A 10,524-nucleotide genomic window follows, 5' to 3' on the forward strand; every position below is an offset into this window, starting at 1 on the left:
GTCAATTGCCGGCTGGAAAGATATTGCAAATCAAATGCAATATCTTTCACAGACAACTGGGAACACTTCTATGGAAGAAATGAAATGTATGCTCGCGATGGGGTGCATCTATCGAGGGCTGGAGTTGTTGCTGTTGCGAACTAGTTGGAACCAGTGGTTAGAGGCATTTGTTTGGGTTTAAACTGTTAGTAGATAGTGGTATGGGAATTGATAGGGATAAAGGAGGTAATAAAAATATGTGTTTGTTGGAGGAACAAATTGGCAAAATGATCAGGGAAAGAGAAGGGACTCAAAATAACAATTCAATTAGGGGTATATTACACTAACAGTAGAAGTCTAAGAAACAAAATAAACTAGTTAAATGCTATTATCTGTACAGACGAAATATATATTATTGCACTTACCGAAACGTGAATGAATGTAGAAAATAGAGAACTATTAGCTGAATATCAAATAAATGGATTTAAGAGGGCGTTATCATTGTTTGGCCGAAAAAATTCGGCCAAACACGAAAAATTTATAAAAATACTACAACGTTCTGGCAACACCGTGGTGCAAACCGTTTAATGTTATGATAATAAATAACGTAATTACAGCAAATTTTCCAGCCGCAATTGCCCGAAATCTGGTCCTCGCGGCTCGGGTGCGCCGTAGGGTGATGCGTCATACGTTGTAAGCGTCTAGTATTTCGCAATAGAGTGGAGAATATCTTGTTATGCATATACAAATTATAAACACACTCGCTGGCAACTGTCTTCTGTGAGAGGGAGGGGCTATAATCCGATTTACTGGCTTAGTCACCCTCTCAGTGTCTGTGCCGGCGGTCGCATGCCTGACGCGCTCGCACAGATCGTATTTTCTTGCATATACTGCACAATGGATATAGTATCGGACAAGAAGAAAGCTCTAAAGGCAAGAGCTCTACGCGTTAGCCAAGTAAAGAAGGAGCGTAAAGCCACACTGAGGCAAAACAAGAGTTCCCTTGAGTGAAGAGAGAGGGCAGCCTCCCGCCCCCACAACACACTACCTCGCCTCACACCCAGGCACCCACACCTCCTGTGGCACCTGCCACACCTCTGTGGCACCTGCCACACCTCCTGCTGCACATGCCACACCACCTGCGGCACCTGCCACACCACCTGCGGCACCTGCCACTCAAGATCTTAGACCTGCAACTCAAGACGTTCTCCCTCTTGATGTTGCAAGATGTTGCATATTTCAGACCAATTATATTAGGTTAGTATGTATTATGTTTTATATCTTGATACTATATCATAAATAATTGTAAATATAAAGCTGCTGTCTTTTTTTTAATTTTTTTTATTTTTTTTTTTTAATTTTTTTTTTTTAATAATTTTTTTTTTTTTTTTTTTATCAGGCAATCTTCATGGAACTTACACACCTTACTGAAGGAATGCCAATCTACAAGGGTGGTAATTTTGATTGAAATTGGTAGTTCATCAACCTCAGCCAAAGGTGGCTGAACTTTGACCTTCATTTTTTACAGGTAACTAATTTGCAACTATATGGTTGAATAACTTTTTTATTTATTATTCAATTTACATGGAACTTGCACATTATATGTAGAGTCTGTGCCTCTAAAAACTCAAGTTATATATTTCCCCTAAGATCATTTATTGATTTTATATATATTTATAAACATCATTTTGTTGCATAATTTTTTGGGTGAACTTTGAAAATTTGTATTATTGCACTAAATAGGTTTGGGATAATAATGCCACTAGACAACCTTTATTATATAGTATTGTGATAGCTGAGTATCATAGAAATAATATCAGTTGATATTTGTATTTGTTATATCAACTTTAAAACATGTAAAAAAATGGTTAAAAAAAGTTTTTTTTTTTTTTCTCCCTCTCTATTTAGGCTGCGATGCTGAAACTTGGACCACTTGCAGCCCTCTTCACGTGTAACACGTCAATAAATTTTCATTGCACTAGAACAACTTTTATGAACCCTAACTATCGCCCCCTTAAACTATTTCACACTGATAGATATATTAGACGAGGAGGGGGAGTAGCCATATATGTTAGGGACAATTTGAAATGTAGTCTCAAAGAGGGAATCAAAACTGAGACACACACAGAAACTATTTGGATAGAATTAAACGAAAATTCAAATATTACTATAATAGGAGTTATATATAGGCCACCAAATTTAGACAGAATGGAAGCAAAGCATCTATGGGATGAAATTCTAGAGCATCGAGATCGAACAGTATTTATGTCATAGGTGACTTTAATTTTAGTGAAATAAACTGGGTGAACAAAACAGGGAATAATGAAGCAGAAGACTTTCTAGAATTAATTGACGATTGCTTTCTTGCGCAACATATTAAGGAACCAACGCGGGGAAATGATATTTTAGATTTAGTATTATCTAACAGGGAAACACAAATTAAGGACATGTAAATAGGGAGTGAGCTAGGGAACAGTTATCATAAAGAAATCAGACTTAGCATAGAAAGGAATAGATCTGTAGTTGAAAATTCTGTTAAAGTGCCTGATTTTCGAAAAGCTGATTTCAATAGCCTAAGAAATTTTTTGGGTCAAATAGATTGGAATGTTTCGGGGATAGGGTGTGGGCTAGACGTGAATCCAGCGACAGGTGACGTAAAAGGGGATTTCGATGTGGATTCAAAATATAACCTATTTAAAAATATTCTAAGCAAAGCCCAGGAACGTATTATACCATCTAAATTGAATTGATCGAATACTAATGATCCAAAGTGGATAACAAATGATCTGAAGAACCTTATAGATAAAAAGAGAGCGTGGTACAAAAGGATTAGGAATGGGGAAATTAGTTTAGAACTGGAATTCGTACAACTGGTTAGAAATGTTAAAAAAGAGATAAGGAAAGCAAAAAAAACTACGAAGTAGTTTCTCTACCTAACCTAACCTAACCTATCTTTATAGGTTAGGTTAGGTAGCCGAAAAAGTTAGGTTAGGTAGTCGAAAAACAATTAATTCATGAAAACTTGACTTATTAGGCAAATCGGGCCTAGCATAGCAGGCTGAGAAGTGCGTTCTGGATACTAGGTGCGACATATATATATATATATATATATATATATATATATATATATATATATATATATATATATATATATATATATATATATATATATATATATATATATATATATATATATATATATGTCATATATATATATATATATATATATATATATATATATATATATATATATATATATATATATATATATATATATATATATATATATATATATATATATATATATATATATATATATGTTATAAAATATGACCGAAAAAGTAAGATTAATAATTCTAACACGAATTTTCTCGATCTTTCGTACATTTCTTTTCACTTTTGGTGGTAATTCAAAATCAATTCTCCAAAATTCATTTTTATTTCTAGTCTGACGCGACACTTGAGCGCGTTTCGTAAAACTTATTACATTTTCAAAGACTTTAGTTTACACATACACAACTGAATAGAACTTACACATCTCCGATTTGTTTATATCTATATTTGAGTGAGGTTGATGGGGTGAGGTGGTATTAATAGGGTATTAATTTCATCAACACAAGACAGAACACGAAACAATGGGTATTGAATGGAAGTGATTGTAGAAAGCCTATTGGTCCATATTTCTTGATGCTTCTATATTGGAGCGGAGTCTTGAGGTGGGTAGAATATAGTTGTGCATTAATTGGCTGTTGATTGCTGGTGTTGACTTTTTAATGTGTAGTGCCTCGCAAACGTCAAGCCGCCTGCTATCGCTGTATCTATCGATGATTTCTGTGTTGTTTACTAGGATTTCTCTGGCGATGGTTTGGTTGTGGGAAGAGATTATATGTTCCTTAATGAAGAGATTATATGTTCCTTAATGAAGAGATTATATGTTCCTTAATGGAGCGCTGTTGCTTATGCATCGTTAAACGCCTAGAAAGAGATGTTGTTGTCTTGCCTATATACTGTTTTTTTGGAGCTTACAGTCCCCAAGAGGGCATTTGAAGGCATAGACGACGTTGGTCTCTTCTAAAGCGTTCTGCTTTGTGTCTGGAGAGTTTCTCATGAGTAGGCTGGCCGTTTTTCTGGTTTTATAGTAAATCGTCAGTTGTATCCTCTGATTTTTGTCTGTAGGGATAACGTTTCTATTAACAATATCTTTCAGGACCCTTTCGTCCGTTTTATGAGCTGTGGAAAAGAAGTTCCTGTAAAATAGTCTAATAGGGGGTATAGGTGTTGTGTTAGTTGTCTCTTCAGAGGTTGCATGGCGTTTCACTTTCCTTCTTATGATGTCTTCGACGAAACCATTGGAGAAGCCGTTGTTGACTAGGACCTGCCTTACCCTACAGAGTTCTTCGTCGACTTGTTTCCATTCTGAGCTGTGGCTGAGAGAAGGGTCGACATATGCGTTAACAACACTCCTCTTGTACCTGTCTGGGCAGTCGCTGTTGGCATGTAGGCACATTCCTATGTTCGTTTCCTTAATGTAGACTGCAGTGTGGAAACCTCCGCTCTTTTCCATGACTGTTACATCTAGAAAGGGCAGCTTCCCATCCTTTTCCATCTCGTAAGTGAAACGCAGCACGGAACTCTGCTCAAACGCCTCCTTCAGCTCCTGCAGATGTCTGACATCAGGTACCTGTGTAAAAATGTCGTCAACATACCTACAGTATATGGCCGGTTTCAAGTTCATGTCGACTAAGACTTTTTGCTCGATGGTACCCATGTAGAAGTTTGCAAACAGGACACCTAGGGGAGAACCCATGGCGACCCCATCTACTTGCTTATACATGTGCCCATCCGGGCTCAAGAAGGGTGCCTCTTTAGTACAAGCTTGGAGTAGTTTCCTTAGAATATTTTCTGGTATGTCAAGAGGAGTACAGGCTGGATCACGATACACTCTGTCGCCTATCATCCCGATTGTCTCGTCCACAGGTACGTTGGTGAACAGTGATTCTACGTCCAACGAGGCTCTTATCCCTGTGGCCCGTGTGCCCCGCAGTAAGTCAACAAATTCCTTTGGAGACTTCAGGCTGAAGGCGCAAGGGACATAAGGAGTCAGCAGGCCGTTGAGTCGCTTCGCCAGTCTGTACGTACTGTACTAGGTACGATATATATATATATATATATATATATATATATATATATATATATATATATATATATATATATATCGTACCTAGTAACCAGAACGCACTTCTCAGCCTACTATGCAAGGCCCGATTTGCCTAATAAGCCAAGTTTTCATGAATTAATGTTTTTTCGACTACCTAACCTACCTAACCTAACCAAACATTTTCGGCTTCCTATCCTAACCTAACCTATGAAGATAGGTTGGGTTAGGTTCGGTCATATATCTACGTTAATTTTAACTCTAATAAAAAAAAATTGACCTCTAACATAATGAAATGGGTAGCTTTACCATTTCGTAAGAAAAAAATTAAGAGAAAATATATTAATTCATGAAAACTTGGCTTATTAGGCAAATCGGGCCTTGCATAGTAGGCTGAGAAGTGCTTTCTGGCTACTAGGTACGACATATATATATATATATATATATATATATATATATATATATATATATATATATATATATATATATATATATGGTTTTATAATAAATTGTTAATTGTTAAATTGTCAAACAATTGACAATTTATTATAAAACCAAAAAACGGCCAATCTACTCGTGAAAATCTCTCCAGATACCAAGCAGATTGCCTTGAAGGAGACCAACGTCGTCTATGTCTTTAAATGCCCTCTTGGGGACAGTAAGCCCCAAAGAACCTAGTATATAGGCAAGACAACAACGTCTCTTTCCAGGCGATTAACAATGCATAAGCAACAGGGCTCCATCAAAGAAACACATAATCTCTTCTCACAACCAGACCATCACCAGAGAAATCTTCACAAATTACACAGAAATCATCGATAGGTACTGTGACAGCAGGCTGCTCGACATCAGTGAGGCTCTACACATCAAAAAGTCAACACCAGCAATCAACAGCCAATTAATGCACAACTATATTCTATCCACTTCAAGACACCGAACCAATATGGAAGCAACAAGAGGAAGTATGGGCCAATAGGCCTTCTGCAGTTTTCATATCCAATTTGTACCCATTGTTTCGTGTTCTGTCTTGTGTTTGTCATAAGTTTGTTCACCTCACCCAAAACTTTGTACCCTATCACCTCACTTAAAACTTTGTACCATATCACCTCACCCAAAATGAGTATAAGTTCGATGAATCTGTGTGTAAATTAAATCTTTGAAAATGTAATAAGCATTACGAAACACGTTCAGACGTCAGACAATTAAAAAGGAATTTTGGAGAATTGATATTCTTATTATCCACCGACAGTGAAGAAAAACATAAGAAATATAGAGAAAATTCGTGTTAGAATTATTAATCTTACCTTTTCGGTCATATTTAACAGCATAAGTTTACAAGAATGACTGCTAACAAAAAAGTGCAAAGGTATGATATATGGTGTTTTACTTAACAATTCTGTTCCTAATTGTCCAAGTCGATTTGTTCAAAAATCTCAAAAAAGTTAGTTCATTACACATTACCAAAGTTGATAAGTCAAATGCAGTAGTTATTATGAATATGGATGAATATGATCGAAAAATGGAGTTACTCTTGGAAGATAGGGATACTTACCTGTTGGTTAACAGAGATCCTACTGAAAAAGTGACCGCACATTTTAACAAAACTCTCAAAACTGTGTGCGATAAAGAGTTGATTTCTAAGCTAACAAGTCGATCTCCCTCTCTACCTTACATGTATGGTCTTATAAATAAACCTTATGGTCTTATAAATAAACCCATAAACCTTATAATCCAGTTAGACCGATTATCAGTTCCGTTAGTTCGGCGGCTTATAAACTTTCTAAGTGGCTGGTCAAAGTTTTGTCCCCTATAGTTCGTACATCCAACAAAAATGAACTGCATAACCTGTTATTGGATCATCTCTTAGAGGAAGGTAAGATTGACTCTGAAACTCACGAAACTTACTTTATTGCAGATAAATCTGATTTGGCAACCCTAAAACTCAAACTAGAGCTTGCCAAGATCGAACGAGAACAGCAAAGGGAAGCAGCTGCCATACGAAAGGAAGAAAAAGAACGAGAAGCTGCCCTGGCAAAAGAAGCTCTACAAATGAGGAAAGAAGAACAAGAACGTGAGATTGCAATACTCCGTGAACGTGAGCGAATACAGCTTGAAACAAAACAACGCCACCTGGAGATGCAACGCGAGCATGACAAACAACAAGCTGCTATGGCTATAGAATTTTGTCAACAAGAACTCGCGTTGGAAACTATACACCTCGCTCAACGCCAGCAAGCTAGCGCCAGTCTACCTGTCAGTTTCAATATCTCGTTGCAACCCGTTCTCGCAAATTTAATAAGTCAATATTGACTTATTAAATATGTGCATAGGTGACATACTTAACATAATAGATACCCTTAAAAAGATTCATAGAAAACACCGACCTTACCTAACCTTGTTAGTATCTTAAGATAAGCATCTTATTGCTTCGTAATTACAATTATTACCTAACCTATAATAGGTATAGGTTAAGTAATAATTGTAATTACGAAGCAATAAGATGCTTATCTTAAGATACTAACAAGGTTAGGTAAGGTCGGTGTTTTCTATGAATCTTTTTAAGGGTATCTATTATGTTTAGTATATCACCTATGCACGTAGTTAATAAGTCAATATTGACTTTACGAATTTGCGAGAACGGGTTGCTCACATGCAAGTAAGTTAATGCCACCATTCGTAGAGACAGAAGTTGATGTATTTTTCACCACCTTTGAGACCCTTGCTAATCAACTTAGTTGGCCTGCCGACCAATGGGCAACCCTTCTCAGAGTACATCTCACAGGTAGAGCTGCAGTTACACTCAGTACTTTGGCGTCTGAGAATGACTACCAGAATCTGAAACAAGCAGTGTTGGACGCCTACCTTCTCTCCACCGAAAGCTATCGAAGAAAATTCCGTGACCACCTGAAGGCAAGTACCACTACCTTTCTCGAATTTGCTAATACCAAAAGGAGATATTTTATGAAATGGCTGGAAGCAGCACATGTCTCTACCTTTGCAGAACTCGTCAACCTCATGCTAGTTGAAGAATTCTTGAGGCGTGTGCCCCCTCCTGTCCGTTTATATTTAGCAGATAAAGAAGAGACCGAATACCTAAAGTGTGCTAAGTCGGCTGACACTTACAGCCTCATCCACCGGCTGACACCAGAACCACCTTCCAGTAAGAAGCCGTGGTACAGTTACGAGAAAGTGAGTACCGATCAAGCTGGCTCGCAATTGTACTGTAAGTATTGTAGACTCTATGGACATACCATAGATAAATGTGGTAAGTCTCAATACAAAGGTAATACTGAATCAACTAAACCCAAACAGACTCCTCCTAAGTCCGGTAAGCCTGTGATGAATGTTGGTGTTCATGTTAATGATCTTTCTCTTTTCAGTTAACACCTGTATACTGGAACTGTCACTACCAACGGTTCAAATCCGGAGGGACGTTTCAAACTGAAGATCTTGAGGGACACAGCGGCTCTTCAATCAATTATTTTGAAATCAGCTGTGCCCAATATCGCCTACACCGGAGAAACCGTCTTCATCACTGACCTCACTGCTACCACTCCTTATCCTCTCGCCAGAGTCCACCTGGATTGTCCCTTCGTGACCGGAGAAGTCCAAGTCGCCATCAGGGAAAAGCCTTTTCCCATGCCTGGAGTGCAACTTCTCCTGGGCAACGACTTGGCAGAAGACCTGCAACCGACCAACCTGATCGTCATGGACAAACCCCAGGTGTGTACCTCTGTAATGGATAATCCCATCTTTGAGTATGTTCCAGCAAAGGTTCAAGAGAGTGATGAAGTTTCTCCTCCGGTTTTAGTGACCACCCGTGCACAAGCTGCACGACCACAGCCAGCTGACTACTGCTACCGCTGTCCCTCAAGACCCTCAGAAACTACCCTCGAATCTGACCAAGTTGGAGTTCCGTAAGTTACAGAGGGAAGATCTTACCTTGACACCATTATTTTTCCATGCTGAGACTCAACCTGACAGTATTCCTAGCTTCTTCCTAGAGAACGAGTTGCGCTACCGCAGATATAGACCCAGTAAACTGAAGGAGGAGGACGATTGGGCCAACGTCGAACAACTAGTGATTCCTGCCAGCCTGCGGCCCACTATTCTACACCTGGCCCACGGAGCACTCTCACACTACGGATTTAACAAGACCTACCACGGAATCCGTCAAGACTACTACTGGCCAGGTATGGAAAATAGCGTCAAACAGTGTCATACATGTCAGGTGGCAGGTAAATCGAACATCTCTATCCCCAGAGCACCACTGACTCCCATACAGGTGCCTGCGGAACCTTTCCACAGACTTATTACAGACTGTGTTGGTTCTTTACCTCGGACCAGTTCTGGTAACGCCTATATCCTAACCATCCTGTGTCCTACCACCAGATTCCCCATAGCAGTTCCAGTAAAGAACATTACCGCTGCTACGGTTGTGAAACACTTATTGAAGATCTTCACCCAGTATGGATTTCCAAGGAAGGTTCAGAGCGACTGTGGCACCAACTTCACCAGTGATCTCTTCAAGAGGACAATGGAAGAGTTCAACATCACACAGGTATTGTCCAGCCCCTATCATCCTGCTTCACAGGGTTCTCTTGAGCGTAGTCATCAGACTATTAAAGCACTCCTGAAGAAGTTTTGCAATGAAACCTCTAAGGATTGGGATAAGCAAATTGATTTGATAATGTGCATCTATAGAAGTCTTCCCAATGAGTCTCTAGGAGTATCTCCTTATGAGATGCTCTACGGACGTAAGTGCCGTACTCCTCTCAAAGCTTTCAAAGACTCTCTACGTGATGCCACCTTCAGTGAGCATCAGAATGTGCCCCAGTTTCTTCAAAACCTACAACACATTCTAGAGAGGGTGCATAACTTTGCCAAGGATAATCTATTGAAAGCACAGGAGAGGATGAAGACTCATTACGACCAGAACAGCAAAGTAAGAAAATAAAAAAAACGGGAGACTTCGTGCTTGCCTATTTCCCTATCCCAGGTTCTCCTTTGCAAAACAGGTTTTCAGGACTCTATCGCATCAAGGAGTGCAGAAACAACCACAACTACGTTCTAGAGACTCCAGATAGGCGGCGGAAGACCCAGTTGTGCCACGTCAACCTCCTGAAGCTATATAACGGTACTCCTCCAACTGTATTAATAACATATTCTTCCTTTAAAGAGCCATACATCCACAGTGAGACCTTCCCTGCTTCTCCTCCCGAAAGCACTGACACTGAGTCAGCGCTTTCCAATTCGGAAATCCTAACTGATCCTCATAACCATTTTCAGGACCATAATAGTGCTCCGTTACCATCTTCTAATCCTATTCTCGCCTCGCCAGATATCACCAAGCCTTTCATCCTTCATGTCGACGCCAGTGGTACCGGCAT

At 39.1% G+C, this 10,524-nt stretch overlaps 1 long non-coding RNA gene across 1 annotated transcript; it reads left to right on the forward strand.

Moving 5' to 3' along the window:
• The first annotated feature begins 475 nt into the window (after positions 1-475).
• On the forward strand, positions 476-2,006 carry LOC138369847 (uncharacterized). The gene is made up of 3 exons (XR_011229989.1): positions 476-1,236; positions 1,379-1,507; positions 1,888-2,006. It is a non-coding gene; the product is annotated as an uncharacterized lncRNA (long non-coding RNA).
• The last annotated feature ends 8,518 nt before the right edge of the window (positions 2,007-10,524 follow it).

The sequence above is a fragment of the Procambarus clarkii genome, chromosome 30 (genome assembly GCF_040958095.1).
Source record: "Procambarus clarkii isolate CNS0578487 chromosome 30, FALCON_Pclarkii_2.0, whole genome shotgun sequence".
Taxonomy (NCBI): Eukaryota; Metazoa; Arthropoda; class Malacostraca; order Decapoda; family Cambaridae; genus Procambarus; species Procambarus clarkii.